The following is a 17743-nucleotide window of genomic DNA, read 5'->3' as shown; positions in this document are numbered from 1 at the left end:
GGACCAAGGATGATAGCGGGGCACCCACTGCCTGGGAATCTGGAGCATCCTCTCAGCAGGGTGCTGCACTGCATCCCACATTTTCTGGGAACCATCTCACTGTACAGCACCACCTTAATGCTTTTCCAAAACCAGTGTAACAGAAATCATCCTGTTGCCCAGAACCAGGGGCTTTGGTGGACCACTTCAACCTACGCAGGAAGTCCAAAAGGCATCAGAAACGACACCTGACTCTGTAGTATCACTAATGAGAGCTCCCTCATGGGATAAAATCCCTCATGCAATAAAAAGTTCTTCTCCTCTGCCTCACAGGAATCAATGGTGTTGCTTCAGATTTGTATCTATGCACCAGAAAGAGAGACTACTAGCCAGCACCTCTATTTGGTAGCACCAGCTGCAGCGGTGTACAGAGGGAAATGACAGCTGCAGAGTTGATTTCAGAACTTCGAGTGACTTTTTTCCTCTTTTTTTATGTTGACACATGCCTGACCAGAATTCTTAATGCTACCACAGCATAAGATTTATGATTATTTTCATAAGATAGACCTTGTCAGGGATTTTTGATTTGATTTTAGTCGGATTATCTATTGCAATGCCAATAGCGTTTCACATTTTTTAGGATGCAATGCAGTCAAGGCTGGTGGAAAGCAGGGATGGACCCACTTAAATGTGATTTGCTGGTGTCCTCGATTCTAGGAGTTGTTCCCTAGGGGCAACAAGTTTGCAATGCTCTACAAAGGAATTTCTTAATATCTTTTTTTCTTTCCTAGACAACTACTTTCATTAATTATTTGAATAAGATTTTACTGAGATGAAAGGCTCTGGTCTGCCTTTGATGTGAATGCATAACTATCATTAACATTTTAGTATTAATGGGAGTTGTGTATATAGAGAGGGAAGAATAGATCCCTTCTTATCTAAGCTAAAGCTCTGCCTTTTTTTCGTTCTTTTTACCTCTCATGATGGAAACAATGGATAAACAGCAGGAACACAAAACACGGTCACTTTAACAGACTATAAAACATCCTTACTGTGATGGGACGTGTTTGCCTACAGTATGCAGGTGGCAGAACAATTTCCACTGCGGTTCCAGTTCTTGAGCAACTTCCCAGTGTGGTCACTGCAGGGTTCTTATTTTGTGTGGCTGGATCCTGCCTCCCGGCTACCATTTTTTGGAAAACTTAGGCATGAATTAGATGGTTATTTTTGAGTTACAGAGCAACAAAAGGGTAAAACCTCCCAGATTTTCCCCATAGAAACCTGTTTGTTATAGAGTTCAGTACAACACACTGCCACCTGAACCTTGGAAAGCACTTATCCCACCTGAAGACTTCGTCTGCAGGAGCAAACTGGACCACGGCTGTAACTAAGATAGTGAAATTCTCTGTGTGACAACACTACTACAGAAAGAAAGTTCAGTCTAGGAAGTGCTATATTATAACAGCAAAACTATTTTACTAAACATATGCCAGCCTATCTACAGGCATGGACAAGCTTTGAATCTGGGCCATTCATTTTTAAGAAAATGGGGTTTTAAGAAAAACACTGGAAGAATTATGCTATGGAATAAGTACAGTTGACACCTCTTAGGAGTTTAATAAATCCTTAACATCCAGCTTACTTCTAATAAAAATGCGTATTTTCACTGCATATCTATTCTCCCTGTTTAGCTTGGCAAATGGCTGCTTCTATCACAGAAATACAGTACGAGCAAATTAATGAAGCTAATAGAAACTTAACTTTTTCATTTCTGGACTATATCATTTTAACTGTGCTGGTTTTATAGCGCACTAATGTTGTTGCTGGCATTTATATGGCATATTAATTACATTGCACTCAGTTATTTTCTCTGCAAAACGTAAAAGGTCATATCCTTTGTGTATACTTTTCTGTATGGAAATTTGATTTCTTTAGCACGCTGAATAGAAACTAAATCAACAAAACAACGCATTTTCTATGAAATGAGTAAACAGTATTCAGTGAAAGGACAGTTAATCTACAGACTTGCTGTGAATTTTTGAGGAAAAGAATTAATGCTTTTTTCAGTGTTCTGCAAAACAGGAACTGCGCTGCTCCTATACACCACTACATACATTCTGCCAATGCCTACAATGCACATAAGAAAGAAAAAATGAGGGAGTGTATATAGCTTTCTATGCACATAGATTAATACATTGTATAGAAGTACTTTCCCCAAGAAGATGGCAGCATAGAAGACATGTGATATACTACAAGCCATTAAGTTGTCACTAAGCCTACACTGTATATCTTCCCTTGAGTGCAATTCTTGGATGTTTACCTTTTTTAAAAAAATGGTTATATTTTACCCCCAAAAAATTCCCTGCAAAAATGAAGATCAATGGAGCGAGTAGAGAAGTGTAAATATTGTCTAGCAGAAAAAGCAGTCAATGCATAAAAGTTATTGACAACAGCTGGGGCAATACAATGATTTTTCCACAGCGATGACACCATTTCATCCTGAAAAGTTTGTATAAGAGGAAAATATTCATTCTGGTAGGGAGCTGCTTTACAATATTTCTCACAGATTTCTTTTGTACCTCAAGCTGACATGCAGGATACCAGTAAGAACTGTAATGATAACGTGCTTTTTGATTCTTAAATTTCAGAAGTATGCATGAAAGACAGCACCCGGCTACTGTGCATGGGTTTACACAGGGAACTCCGAGGAGCGAAGCAGGCTGCAACTTGCCTGCACCCCTTACAAGATGCCACAACCAGGAGCCCAGATGCCCTGTCTGGAGTCACAAGATCTCCCGCTCCCTTTCTGGGCTACGAAAATAAGTTTGACCTAGCACAGGGAGACACTATGCCTGAGCCCTTAAACAGCAAGGAGAGAAATGCTGAGGGATAGCAGCAGCACTGACCTGGGGCTCTGCATCAGGGGATGCGATGGGACATCTCCACCACTCCCAACGAGACAGGCTGGGTCATGCAGACAGCAGGGTCCTGATCCTGCCAGGATCTCGGGGGGGGGGGCGGGGGGGGGCTATCCTACCACAAATAGCTGTGATGATAACACTACTAATGCCCTGCTGGAAACCAGGCTGTGTATTTGAATAAACGTATTTAGAGAGCTGCTTCACTGACCGCAACAAATGGTGATTGCACCGTTCGGCAACACTGTAATATTTTAGGGCTGGTGGAAATCAGACACCCATACATGAAAAACATTTCTCCTACCACTCAGCGGCTGCATTGCCACCTGCCCAAAATATTACATTATTGCCTGGTACTTTGTAAAACTCATTATACAGTCACAGGATACAACTGGCACTACAACGTGTTTGCTGCTGTGATACAGCCAGCTGTGTATTTTCTGACTTGGCTGCTGGGTCTCAGCAGGAAGGTCTCAGTACGAAAGTCACGAAAGGATGTGTACAGATGTGATTTGTGCCCCCTTGAACCTGTGCTGCCTGTTTGACAGTCATTTCCTGCCATATGTTTAAGTAAATTCAGGCAGCTTCCCCAGGCAGGTATGGATGAAGGAACACCTGATCTGGTTGACACCATCACTCTTAACAACTTGAGTCTCTCTCAAGCAGGGGAAGTCGCATCGAAGCCCTCTGTGCTCACAGAACAAAGCACTGCTGAATTAAGGTATTTGCTTTTTAGCATTTTCATTTCTCTTCTGAGGGACGATGAGTTCCTTCCTGTAAAAACATCCACCATTCTGCAAGGCAGCAAACTGCATCTTTTCACCCCAAAAGTTCAGGAGAGAATAGACAGAAGTAATGACTGTGTGGTTTCCTCAGGGCACATCTGTTTTCGTTCTTAAAACTGGCTGAGGGAATTTTTCTATTTTCAATAAAATGCAGAGAAAGTTGGGGCTGTAATTACAAAATAAATATGAATAAGAAAAGCAGATAGAAAATAATGGCATATACACAAAAATCCAGGAAATCCAGGCAAGCACGCTGAGCTGCAGCATTTCCTTCTAGTGCCTGGGCTTTTTACATACGTTTCCTTTGGAGAGGGTGGTTCCCTCCCATCACAACAAATATCTGGAAGGGCAGGAGGCTGCCAGCAGAGGCAACGGCAATATATGAAGTTGCTTCTTGATTCTTCATATCTCCAGTATGCCGGCAACTGTAAATCTAGCAACGCGAAAGCTGCTCGAACCCGCTGGGCTCCGGGCATGCTTACTGCCGTGCAGAACGGCCAGAAAACAGATGGAAATGCAGCGGGCAGAACGGCGTCCAGGCAGGGGGGCTCAGCCCCGGCCCGGCCCGCGGGTCGTCTGCTGCGCGAACGGAGCTCGGGGTTAACACCGCGACCTTCCCGGAGCGACGAAGGCCAGGCTCTAAACGCGCGGGGATTAATTCAGCAGGACACACACACAGTCAGGAACATGCTGAAACCCTGTTGAAATCGATGGGACTTAACCGTGGAGCTAAAAGCTTTGCTGCGTCAGCAACGGAAGGGCAGGCTGGCGCGCCGGGCCGGCCGGCTCCGGCTCCGTCCGCGGGGCTCCGGCCCCCTTCCTCGCTCCGAAGGCAGCCTGCCACCCCCACATCACTTGTTACCAGCGCTTCAGTTGTCTTAATAAGTAAATAAACAAAAGAAAAAGAAAAAAAAGACCCTGAAATTTGAAGGGACGCTTCTTTTTTACACGCCTAGTGGGTTAACAACGTTAGAAACTTAAAATAAATTAATAATACCAGATTAGAACTACAATAGCAAATGAATTCAATCGTTATTTTAAACAAAATTCCTTTTATTCTGTTGATGTCACTGTGATATTAACAGTATTTAAGCACAAATCCTTCCCTACATGAAGCCAGCATAATTGTGCACCACATGCTAGCTATTCTATTCACACTGGAAATACATCTTTAAAACATGTTAGCTTAAGCCTTGTCAGTACTAATCCTAATGCCTGATGCTGAGATGTGTATTTTATTACTGTGTTTAAATGAAAAAGGCAAACCTTCATGGAGGATTACAGGGTGTAGCAATGACCTCCACAGAATTACGGCATGAAGATGTTCCCAGGCGCCAAATGGGATTCGGGGATAAAAGTGACATGTGTCTATACAACCTTGGCACCCTCTCCTGGTACACGTGTACCTACCAGCTGTGGGACTGTAAACATATGTCCCTTCTAGTGAACTGAATTTTCGTTTAAGAGGAGGCTAGAAAAGGGAAGCAAGCAGGGGAGACGGATTTTCTCGGAGGCAGCTAATGGGCTCCCGCTTGCGCCTCGCTGGGGAAAGGACCGCAGACCGCAGCTGTTTCGTGCTGTCCCGAGAGCGTGGACTGAGCGATGGCAGCAGGAACAAGAAGAAACAACCGGAGAACGAAAAGAGGACAACGAAGCTGGAGTGAAGAATAGAGGGGGTGGAAGGAGCTGAAGAAGCAGGAGGAAGAGCGCAGGCGGAGGACGGGGAAGCGTCTCCCCGCTGCCACGTCCATCCGAGCCCGGGGGGACCGTCGCTCCTGCTGCCTTGTGCCGGGCTGCGCGGAGCAGGCAGCGAGCGGCGGGTCCCAGCCGGCGCTGAGCTCGCAGCAGCTTCCAAAGGAGAGGAGGAAATTTGGGGGGGGGACAGGAGATGGAGGAAGAGGGGGAAGAGAGGAGGATTCTTATCACCCGCGCTCCCTGAAGACCAGACTCGCTGCTTTTTTCAATAGTGCTGAAATAGAAGTGAGAGGCTTAGAAGCACCTTTTTGATTTGGTCCGGTTTTTCTCTAATCTACCCTGGGCCCGGAAACACGGCTTTTCAATCTTCCAGAAAGTTGTTCTGCTGACCCTGAAATGTCAAACAGTTATAGGGGGCTGAATACAGAACTGATTGCTTCAGAGGTCAGATAATAGCCAGTTTTATAGTGATTTTTTTAAGACTTTCCTAGGAACTAAAAAAAAATTAATAATAATAAAAGCTGTGAAATGAGAGCAAGCAACCATCGGCACGGTGCTTGCAGAGACAGCCGGCAGCAGGAGCCGCTGGGCCGCAGCGAGCCCCCTCCTACCTGCCTCCTGTAAATCCCCCTCTGCCAAAACCTGCTATTCAAGCTCCACTTGCGCAATGAGAAATGCCCACATGACGCCTCCGGATTACTGTCTCTAGCTATTAGACCATCACAAACACTGTAATCTGTATGTTTATTCTCTCCAGTAAATATGGGGTCTTGCAAATTTTAGCAGTTGCAAGTGCTTCATCTTTTTCTTTAGGCAGCCAGCAATATAAAATACATTTAATTAGTTAACACCCCCTGCCAATTACAACAGCAGAGACAAGTATTGCTGAGATTGTTGGTCCTAATTATTTTAATATTCAGGAGAACCACTTTAACATAACAAGATAATTACTCATGGATAAGGGTTTATGAGAGCTGCAATCCTTTATTTTCTACAGTGCTAGTCTGGGCCTAGTTAAATTTCTGGACACATTTTCAATTTAAGATTAAAAACTGTAATTTGTGAGAAATCATCAAAGCACTACATGTTGGAAGAAAAATAACTATATGCAATCTCTATTAACACTATAGCAAAATAAACTCACCGTGTATTACATGCAATTAAATTATGAGTGGAATCTAAAGGAATCAGTTTATTTCTTTCTAAACAGATCATTTTACATATACTGAATCGAAAAGAAAAAAAGCCCTGATCTTTCTTCATTTCAGACAGTTGTTGTCCGTTATTAATTTAGCCTGTATCCTTTTGCAGTTACTTAAATCCTCTTTCCCTACAAAGTGCCAATGGAAAATATGACCTACCTTCTCTACTGCATATGGGAGAAAACCCTAACTCAAATTTCTGGTGTTTCCAGCGTGACTGTCGATGGAAGAGCTATTCGGATGGGAAACGATTGGTCTCAGACTCTGTTACATGTTAATACTATTGCATACCCCAAGAGCTGTCTCACAAGGGTTTTTCACATGGTGAATCCCAGAAATATATGCACGCATTCATTTAAAAAGTTCTGCCAGGGTTGTTGAACAGTAAGTTGTGTGCTCTTCCCTTCATGTGCACACGGAAGGAAGCCTTTGTTACCATGTGCCTAAGGACAGCTTTAATGTATATCTAGGGAATTTTTTGTTTGTTTATTTGTTTCTGTTTCTCTTTCTGTTTTTGTGCACACAGAAGTACAGCCTGTTTAGAGCAGAAGTCCTTTTCTCAGTCAGTTTTCCTTTAGGATAGTCGTTGGCCCCTGACTCCTGTATTTCCTTTAGTGTCTACACTTTGCAACGGTGGGAAAATAAGATGATGAAAGATCAGTTTCACCATTAAATATCCACATCTGCTCTGTGCGTAAGGAACACATCCAATCACGCAGTCCTGGTTCAGGAGAGCAGACTCTTCCTATTGCAGAGTACACAGGAAAAATCCTGTCTCACTAAATACATAGGGACAGAGAGGGAAAGGAAAGCTGCTTGATTTAGTGGAGCAAACTTTGTATTTAGCGTGCTTTAATTCAATTGCAAGTGCTATAGAGACAATGCATATCTAAACAGGGGTGATAAATTAGTGAAATTAATCCAAAAAATAGGCAAATGTTATGAGCAACATATGTAGAATGCCTGCAAAGATAGATTAATTTCAAATAAAACCCTGGAGTTACGTAACCAATCATAAAAATTGCATTTAGCCATAGAAGAGCAATTAAAAACAACAAGCCCTAACCCCGGAAACGTTGTAGTGGGGACAGGGCTCACAGAGAACTCAGAGATGAGCTGGAAAAGCAATTGAAGAGCAAGTTAGGCTGGTCTGACTAGGGTATGAAATCAAAGTGCTCAGACACGGCCTCCTAATACACAGATGAAAGGATCGTTTGTCCCCAGATGGGGCTCAGTAATCAGATACAGAAACAGCTATTTTTAATGAAGACCTGCAAAATCATCAAGGCTTAGATGTTACTGGCTGGGATAAAGCAACGGGAGGTAGACAAAGCAATTTGCTAATCTGCCTGGTGGCACAAAGTCAAGTCCTATCAACACATTTTTCACGGCAAATCACCTTCCTTCAGTAGGGACAGGCTTGCAAGGCAGCCACGCCAGGCGTGGGTACCATCCTGCCAGCTGGCACGTGCCCCTCAGGTGGGACGGCCCGAGCTGCATCACACAGCCCTCCGCGCTCGGAGACAGAAAACACCTGCGGAATTTTTCAGTCCATCTTCCTGTCTTCCTGACACAATATTCTCATCAGTTCTTTTTCTTTTTATGTCCCCAGTCCAGTCTACTTTAAATTTTTCCAGTCAAGGGTACTTGGTACGCAGGCAGACACCCCAGTAACTGCAGCAAGAGTAAGATCTTTCTCTTTAACCCCTTATTTTCCACTACACACAAGACACATTTATAAGTCATACGTGGTCAAGCAAGCCAGCACTAGTTTTTATAATGAAATACTATCTTCCAATGGTAAATATTAAGAAATGTGGCAGTAGAGAATATTTACTTATCTTTTGCGTACTGTAGAATGCCAACTTTAGAGAGTAAAGACATCCAAAGCTTAGTGGAACGAACACAGTCCCAAGCAAGTCAAATCATTTACGCAGACAGTCAGGTATTTCCACACCAAGTAAACATACGGTTGAACTGCTATCCAAACCTAAGCTAAGTTTTATATTAGAGATCCACAGGTTCTCTGCAGCATCTGTAGATACAGTCTACGTACTGGGCACCTCAGACACACCATCATCTCCCACCTGTCGTTAAAGAGCTCCCACAACAACAAACCAAGAAAAAAATGCTGTCAGATTCCTGGCAGAATCGACATACACTAACAAAACAAAGTCAGGTTGGTCCTGCCAGAGTTAAAACAGAAGCATAGGTTCCTGGCAAAGCAGAGATAGTAGCACAACTCCTATTCTGAAAAAAACTAATAAAGCAAAACAAAAAGAACTTTACATAATTCTTGGCAACGCAAGCGTGTTGCGTGGGTTTGATTTCCTGACAAGGCAATCTGGCATTTGCAGACAAATAATACTACAGTGATATGGGCAACCATTCAGCTCATGCTACGCAGAGTTGCCAGCCCACCACAAAGGCAAGAAAGCAAACATGAAAACCACAGTAGTTCTCAAAGCCATTTGAGTTTCTTTATGAATCCTGGCCAAGTTGTATATCTCACACTCACAGTAAAGTAAGTTCATCTTTCCCATGAGAATGTTTTCTGAGGAGTGGGAAAAGTAGAGAAAAAACTGTATCACAAGTTCATTTCAGCAGTATCGTGGCTGCAATTTTCCAATAACAAAGAAATGAAGAAACACAACAAAGTTGCACAGAAATGTTAGGCACTTCTAACAAGAAGTCAATGTATGGATTTACCACCTACAGCAACCTCAAATCCATTAAAAAGTAAAGTCATGGCTACACTAGATACAGGACATTACTGAACTTACATTATCAAAGGCCAGCGAATTGCTATAACTTGGTTGTAAAGCTTGCAATGAATAAAATTCGGTATCTGTCCATAACCTCATCTGAGTTCACTGTTCTTCTGATTCACCTGTGTGAGAGTTTGGTTTTCCAACATCTTGTTCAGGGCTTTTCTGCTTCAGATTAAAATCTCTCTACTGATGTTGGATGCCAGAAGAACATTCTGATGATGATTTACCTTTGGCAAGATGTACGGTTTTCACACTCGCTAGTACTTCCTTGTCAGATATCTACAAATAAGGCTGTTTTCTGTATACGGTGTGTGAAGCAGGAAAAATCACAGAAATCTAGAGACTTTCAATTTCTTATTGAAATAGTCTTATTTTTCAATTCTTAGAAATAAATTAAAAGGAAGGTTGCAGCACTTCTAGCATACATGATTACATTAAACCAGCCTGTTAAAGTCAAGCAAGTGCATCGTGGCTGCTAGTTTTACCTGTGTTACCTCGGTGAAGCTAGCATGGGCCCGCTGCTACAGCCCCCAGCTTCTTCTTCCTGTAACTTTGCATGCTCCCCTGGGGGGAAAGGATGAAGAGACACGGGCCTGAACTGAGAAATGGAGAGGTGTTCCTCCTGATTTTTTTTAAAAGAGCTGTGCTCAGTCTCAGTAAAACTCTTTGTAAATGCAGAAGTCTTAGTACGGAGCCTCCAAGGTGGTCCTGGAGGCCTCTGAGATTTTAATCTCTATTATGCCAGGTGCAGTGGATTACAATGATGGAAGACCTGCTCAAAGCAGTCTCAAAGACCAGTCATGTGAAGACTGAGCACTTTGACCTCAATTTAGGTGCATGCGTAGCTTTATGCATATGAAAAATGCTAGTCAATATAAGTGCTGTTTTGGATCACTGCAGGATCAAGCCTTCACTGCAGTCTGTTTCCTTGTTTTCCAGCTCCCTAGCAGTCAGTTATCCAAAGACATCAGAAGACAGAGACATTCTATAAATTATATATTTTTTTGTTATAGCTGCTGAATGAAATGCAAATGCACTGAAATTTTGTCATCTAAGCTTTCAACTACCTGAAAGCCTTCTTTTGTGGAAATTTCAGAATGAATGTGTTTGTTCATTCCTTAAAAACTCTTATAAGTTGGGCTGACTGCTAAAAATTAAATTGTTTTAAGAAATGGGTAAAATTTAAACGACTGAACAAATCTCCTAAGAGAGACAGAGGGTGCAATTTGCCAGCACATTACATGTAGTCTGATAATATACTGTCCTGCCAAAACTATCAAAGCTCATGGTCTGATAAAATAGGGTGCACAAAAGGGTCAAGAGTTAGGCCCGGGATACTCCTCTGTACCAACGACATCAAAAGGGCAATGCCAACAGCACGAGAGGATGCTGAGTCGACAGCGTTAACCATCTTCAGAGGTTAACATTAACTCCTGATACAGCCATAAATGAGTTCCCAGCTATAATCTGCTCTGCTTTTCATTTTTTTCCTTGCATCTTGCTCTAATTATTAAGGAGCAAAACACTGATGAACAACACTGACTACATATTCTAAAAAAGTGTAATACCCTCCAGCTGCTCTGCTGGTAAATCCCCTGCTTGTTCCTTGTTGGGATTTACTCTCAACCCATTGCATGTGAAACTAATTACTGCAATACCATCCTCCACATGAATTCCCTTCTCCTCTCCGGAATCTGAAGCAATATAATATGTTTAGAAGATAATTTTTCATCTCTCTTCCTAAAGGGAAGGTGTCAGCTGTTCAACACAGACAATGGTGAATGAGGCACCCATTTCATTTCAGAAAGTGAAGCATTCAGAGGTCCCTTTACCAGAAACCATTGTCCGAAATTTCAGCTGGTGATTCAGGAAACTTTTTTATATGAATGTCACCAAGACCTAAAGAAATCTGTCTACTTGCTGTGTGATCTCAAAGACAAACTGCAGCAATATTGTGTCAACCAGCTCTCTTAAATTTACTTCACTGTGTATTCTCATTGCACCTTTTTCACTATTTCTCTCTCAGAAGACATTTTGCCCAACTTCCTTCAGCAGTACATGCTGGAAGTGAACCATTTTTCTTCCTTTTTAATTAATTAATTAAGTCCTTTCATTTCACTGTCTTGCTAAACTACTAGAATTATCATACAGATGTATTTATGGTGTGGCATTCTTAAAAAAAAAAAAAAAAAAAGATTGTGTATTTAGACCCCCAAGGCATCAGCAAGGTGGCCTGCAGCACTCGCTCTCAGCAATGAACCTCCCACCTTGCCACCTCCTGTGCACCTGAACCCTTGGGATTGAGTGCTCACACTTCGGCAACCAGCAGATGTGCTGACCACTCACCTGCTCCCTAGGACCAGGCATCTAAGAATGACTTTTTCAGAGGCACAGCCTTCAGTTCAAGAGATATCGTTGTAGCAAATATATACTCACATATTTTCCACTATTCAACTGGACGCTTAAAAAAAGGTGATGAAATGTCAGAAATACACTCAATTTGGCAAGCAGAAGTACCTTGTTCACCTCCACGTAGACTTCCCGATGCTAAATATTAATCATACCAATTAGATCTTCTGGGATATGACACGGTGCTTTCTCAAAATGCTGCAGAACATTAAGGCTCGCCTCTCGAGCTCTCTGATGCCTGAACTATTGCACTGCTACGTATAACATCAGACAAATTAAACAATTCAAAGGTGTACTTTCATGACCAAAATGACACAACTGAAGAGGTTTTCAGGTTCTGTGTGCATTCTCTGAATACAGTCTGAACCTTTCTAATAACATGTTCAAAACAGTTACATCCTGCCAACGCATAATAAAGAAGGTTAGAGAAGCAGCAAAACAAAACCTAGCTGAGGATCAGATCTTCCTGGTCATTTAGGTGAAGATGAGAATGAAAACCTGTATCATTTCAATAAAACTCTAGTCCAAGTGCTCTCATGAGTATGAGCTCTTCATACTACATTGTTTGGCCCCTCCATTTTGCAGACTGAGAGGTTACATTTGCCACTTGTCCTCTACAGTTCACTAATACTTGAAAGTGTGCAGCCAAGAATTTTTCCATGGAATAAACTGAAGGAGAATGACTGAATGAAAGCCAACAAAAACTTTACCTACTGAATTCATGCAAATACCAGAGGAACGGCTATTTCTGTTGGGTTTAGTCAGGTTTTGTCCTTGTCCTAAGCTCGAGTCATTCCTGTGTCTCCTATCCAGGCTGCTTTCATATCACTGCTGCCATGCACAAATCCCTAGCATGGACAAGCCCCTCTTAACAGCCCTGCACAGAGCCAGTGAGCAGCTCTATTGCTCCAGGAGGAACATGTCGCTCTTCTCCTTCCCCACATGCATGGGCTGTACAGAGGACGCACTGGCACCCTGAGACAGCTCTGTCACATTAGGGGCTGCAGTCTCCCCTTGGCTAGCTCATTTTTGCTGTGAAGCCGGTTTCTATGCCAAAGTTTTGAATGGGAGAGCGCGGAGCCGACAGACGAGCTGCAGCCAGCTTTGACTGGGAGGATAAAAAGGAATTTGCAACATCGTGTCTGCAGTATTTGGTACTCCACCGTTCCCAGAGATAATGCCTTCACTTTTACTTGCAAGATCTGTGTGTTCCCCACTGCAACCAAAGAGAGAAAATCTGACCGTAAACCTTTTTGTTCTATATTATCATTTCATGCTGGTTTGGTGTGTTAATCAAAGTGTCAGTAATGGCAGCAAAGAGAACTCATTCAATCCTCACATGAAGAGAAATCTGAGCTTCCTAACACTGGCACATTTTCCAGTGGATAAGCTTTTTCACAAAGTAATTATTTCAATTTCCAGAAAGATTACTGATTACATCACACTAGGAAAAACTAAGAGAGGGGCCTTTATCTTCCCCATGTTTCTGCAATTCTTGTACAAACTTATACTTGTTACCATGAAAAATGACAAATTTGCCATCTGATCAAAATGTTAACAAGGTAAGTGTCAGTGAGATGGATCACTGACTGTCACTGCAAGCCAGAACATGAGGATACATTGATATTTCTCAATATATTCACTGCTTCCCCAATGTTCGCTAACAACATTTCTACTGCGAGTGTAATAAATCAAGCAAAAATAACAAGCTGCATAGGATCTCTAGAATATGATAGATTTGTCATAATAGCAGTATCTGCAAGGTAGAAAACAATTGGTAATGATCTATAGAAAGACCTAATCAACTGTCATTTGCTGTAATGTGGCAGATGAAGCAAAGATAAGAAATCCATAACACTTCTTTAGCCCAGCCCTCCCCCTATATATACACATGTGTCAATTGGGAAATAGTAAAAAGAATGAATGAGCTTTAGGGTAGCAGAAGTAGAAAAGAAAGTTAATAGCATGCCCTGGATGCAATCATTAAATTATACACTGCTGAACAAGGCAAGGGATAATCACAGAATCGGCACAGTTCTGTAACAAGGGTAAAGGCTTTTGCCAAGCCCGTTCCTCCTCCTTCACTTTATTTCTTTTTCATTGATTTCAGTGTTTTAAAAAACATTTATGCTGAAGCGAAACCAAATGTGAGTAGGGCTGGATAACCAAACGAAATGCCCTTCCTGAGTTGGCTGGGGAATCTTAGAGGACTGAAGGCAGGATGTGCCAAGCTTCTCTAGGAACTTTGTGCTGCTCCAGGGATTCAAAATGACTGGCTGTTTTGCATCGGCAGTGTGGAACTGAACAGCTGGACTGTGCCAGACCTCAGATTTGCTGCTAAGACTTTAGCGTTCCCTTGCATGTTCCTACTTGGGAGCAAAACACCCCAACTTCCAGCAGATACGTGCAAGACATGCAGGTCCTACTAACATAAAAGTGCATCAGAATCACTTCCCAAGGAGCTCAAGTATTGTCTTGTGTTTCTACCCAAAGTCCTGTTTTTAAACACTTAAATACCTCTCCATGTCACAGTCTCCATCGCCACTTGCCTGTAAAAACTTCCAGGTCAAGATCTAACACACATGCACTTACCCATAAGCTTCCAAGGTTTTGCAGACTGCTCTGAACAGGAGATCTTTCTTCCTACCTATGTCAATGAAGCCCATCTGGAGAATAAGGTAGTTTAATGAATGCAATGAGCAACTTGCATTCAAAATTGCAAAAGAAAAATTCAACCCATTTTTAAAAGCTGTAAACATTTTTCCCCCCCGAAAAGGATAGTGGAAGAGTAATGCTTGCTTTGCATAATTTTGCTTGCAAATCACATTTTGCTAAGTGAATGCATTTTTGGGAACACAGGAATTGCCCTGCTGCCTCAGCACAGCGGTTCTCTGTTTCAGCAACCTGCCTGGCAGCTGCTTTAGTGCAATGTGCAGGAGACCTCCTAGTGGGCAATTATGGGAAAACCTGTTTGGATCAGAAATTTTCTCCCAAGCCCTCATCAGTCAGTAAAAACTGGCATGTCTTGAAACATGAGGGGTTTTTCTCTTCTCATATATTTTTTCAAGTCCTTCCCAATGCTTGTAACTTAATATTTTCCATTTCAGAGAGTTTAAGAGCCATATTTTCAAAAGACCTCCTCTTCTGGCTCAGCACTAAATAAAGCTAGACAGATTTTGGAAAGAGCTCAGCTCCTTGGTGAAAGGAACTGCCGTGTTCTTTTGCAAATCTGTCCTGAAAGGGTCACAACAGGAGTTGTTCTGTATTGAACAGTTTCAAAAATCTGTCCTCAGCAGGTGGTGCTAAGCTTTTGGAAACCTGGTGCTGAGCCCTCTTTTGATAGACTGGCCCCAAGTTAAGCATCAGGGGCCAAATTATGTGATTTAGAGGCAGAAATTCCCTACTGACAGCAGTGGAGATTTCTGCTCAGTGATGAATGGCACAATAGGATACTGAAATAATAGATGCAGGAAAAGTGAATAGTGTAACAAATAAACATCAAAGCATAGGAGGTTCCTTTTCAGTCATGTCCCCTCGTGCTATCCATAAAAGGACAAAAAGAGGGAGAAGGAATGGTTAACTATACAGTCCTGCATTTCCTTCTGAGATGAAAACGCAAAATATTTTTTAGGAACATTGTTTTCATATAACATGTAATTGATAGTATACATTGATATCTGAGACAGTGGTGACACTGAGACTAGACTCCTCTTCCTATGTATGCACATGCATCAAGGAGAAGAGTCTTTCATTTCTCCAGGTGTCTTTTCCCCGCATGGAGCAAAGCTTTCTCAATCAAGCTCACCTCTCTTTTGCTTATGAACAAATCTCCCCTTCACTTACATTTTTTCAACAGTCGCTTCAGTCCCCAATTCTGATCAAAACTTAAGTTTCTACACAATTACTTCAATTGCTCATGACATTTTAGACTCAGAATTTCAGGATTACTTAGAGCTTAGTCACCACAGAGCTTTTGTCACCTCCAGTAATTTCTGCAGTTTCCCAGGACATTTTTGGCCATACTTACTGCTACTGCTAAGACTTCTGCCCTTCCCTTCCGCTGGAACAACCAGCTAACAGGTTGCCAGTGCATTCAGAAGGGCCAGCTTGACCATGAAGCTCAGGAGAGTATAGACATTCTGGCCTGAATAGGAGTGCATCATGTTCCCTCAAGAGCTTTACACCTCTTCTGAAAGTCTCGACAGAAGACCATTATTCACAGCTGTAACACACAATTTAGTTCCCTCCAACCCAATGCAGGGACACCCATGTTTCCTCAGACCACAGGAACATCTTGTTAGCAGAAGCTGAAGACATCACACTAGGAGGGCACTGGGAAGATCAGGGTTCCACATGGGGACAAGGAATGTACACTGGATTAGTTCACAGGACAGGATTATTTACCAAGTGCTCATTTCCATGTACCTTTCTGCTGCAGGAGTTACTTCTCTTAGTAAAACTGTGGGATATGGCAAAAGGGACTGAGATGTAGAAGACACTGCATACTCATTGCCCCCAAAGGAGAGGGGCAATGCAGAGGATCAACATTTTCATTTCACCAGAGGAAAACTGGTTATCAAGATGTAATTTGCTAATAAATGCTGTTCTATATAATTAAACCAACAACAAACAAAAGCTACTGTGGACCAGCAGGAAACAAGACATTCTCCACAGAGAGCAGCATTTTGAAGAACACCCATGACATGGCCCACCTTCCCCATTCTCCCTCTGGAAATAGACTCATTTTATACACGGTGATTAAGGTACTGAGGAAAAAAGTATTAACATGGTTCACATGTAGAAAACAAGATTATTAGGAATAGGGATCATTTCAGCACATTGTTCTCCCTAATAAGCATAGCAATGAGTAATTGAGTTTCAGGCAATCTCCAAGGTGGCGCTTTGTAGAGAAAACGGAACTTGGCATGATGTCTACTTTTCCTTTAATTACATTGCCCTAATGAGCAACTTTCTTTACTCTCAGAGCAAATTTATTTCTTGAGAAGCAGCAACAGTAATAAATTCTTGAAAAGGATTACCAGGTAGTACTGGAGAAGAAATATCAGTAGTTTAAAATGACAAGAGGTCACTGAAAGTGGCAGAAAAGCACCAGATTGTTCTCAGCTTCATTATGTTTGCTGCACTTAAAACCAGAGTAAAGGATGTTAATCAATGGAACACGTTACTTAACCTGCGAACTATCCTTGTTCTATTGTTACATCCTTTCTGCATGTGTTCACGCAAGTCGCCCAGACGCACAAAGTGCTGATACATCTCTCCAAAGCTCCTCCGTCCATGTCGTAGAAAGCAATTCCACCTCATGTCCTTGTGCGAGTGATGAGAGGAGAAAAATCACATGCCGATACAATCCTACCATGGGTCAATACTGCTCATCACAACGTAATACAGAGGATAAAAGGCTGGCTTTTCAAAAGTCTTTAAGGCATTTAGATATCTGACTCTCACTGAAAGTCAGGGGCAGCCAGGACTCCAGCTTTTTTGCTCATCTTTGCCTAGAAAACTCCACCTGAGAATCTGCTTACAGTGAAGGATTCCCTGTGTTCCTCTTTTTGGAGCAACAAAGGCAATGGCACCCTATACTTGTGCTCGTTTTTAGATTTCTTCCTCTAAGTGTTTGCTAGGGGACACAACACCAGTGAAGGTGGATCCCTGGACCTACTAAAGCCATTCTTATGTACCAGTATGTCACTTGTCATTAAAATGCCAAGATACTCACCTTCAAAGAACAGCAATTGCTACAGCTCACATGATTTGTTGGAACTAAATCAGCCTACTGCAGATGATGAGCTGGCCTTTTAAATGCCAACAATATTATTCTCCAGAAAAAAAAAGTCAAAGTAAAGTTCTATAGAGTCATCTAAGTTTTCAAAGTTGTTCAAAGCTGGGGAACATACCTCTGCATATCAAATGCCCTGGGGCCACAGTCTCCTACAAGGCAGCATGAACCTCCTGTGTTGGACTGC

General features: G+C 42.2%; 1 protein-coding gene across 3 annotated transcripts in view; it reads right to left on the bottom strand.

Annotated features, from left to right (window-relative positions):
• The window catches only part of FHIT (fragile histidine triad diadenosine triphosphatase), a 592682-nt gene that overhangs the window by 61600 nt on the left and 513339 nt on the right, over positions 1-17743 (bottom strand). The gene's annotated exons all lie outside the window — the stretch shown is intronic.

The sequence above is a fragment of the Rhea pennata genome, chromosome 12 (genome assembly GCF_028389875.1).
Source record: "Rhea pennata isolate bPtePen1 chromosome 12, bPtePen1.pri, whole genome shotgun sequence".
NCBI classification, from domain to species: Eukaryota; Metazoa; Chordata; class Aves; order Rheiformes; family Rheidae; genus Rhea; species Rhea pennata.
The sequence above is the reverse complement of the archived record's forward strand: the minus strand, read 5'-3'. Positions and strand labels throughout refer to the sequence as shown.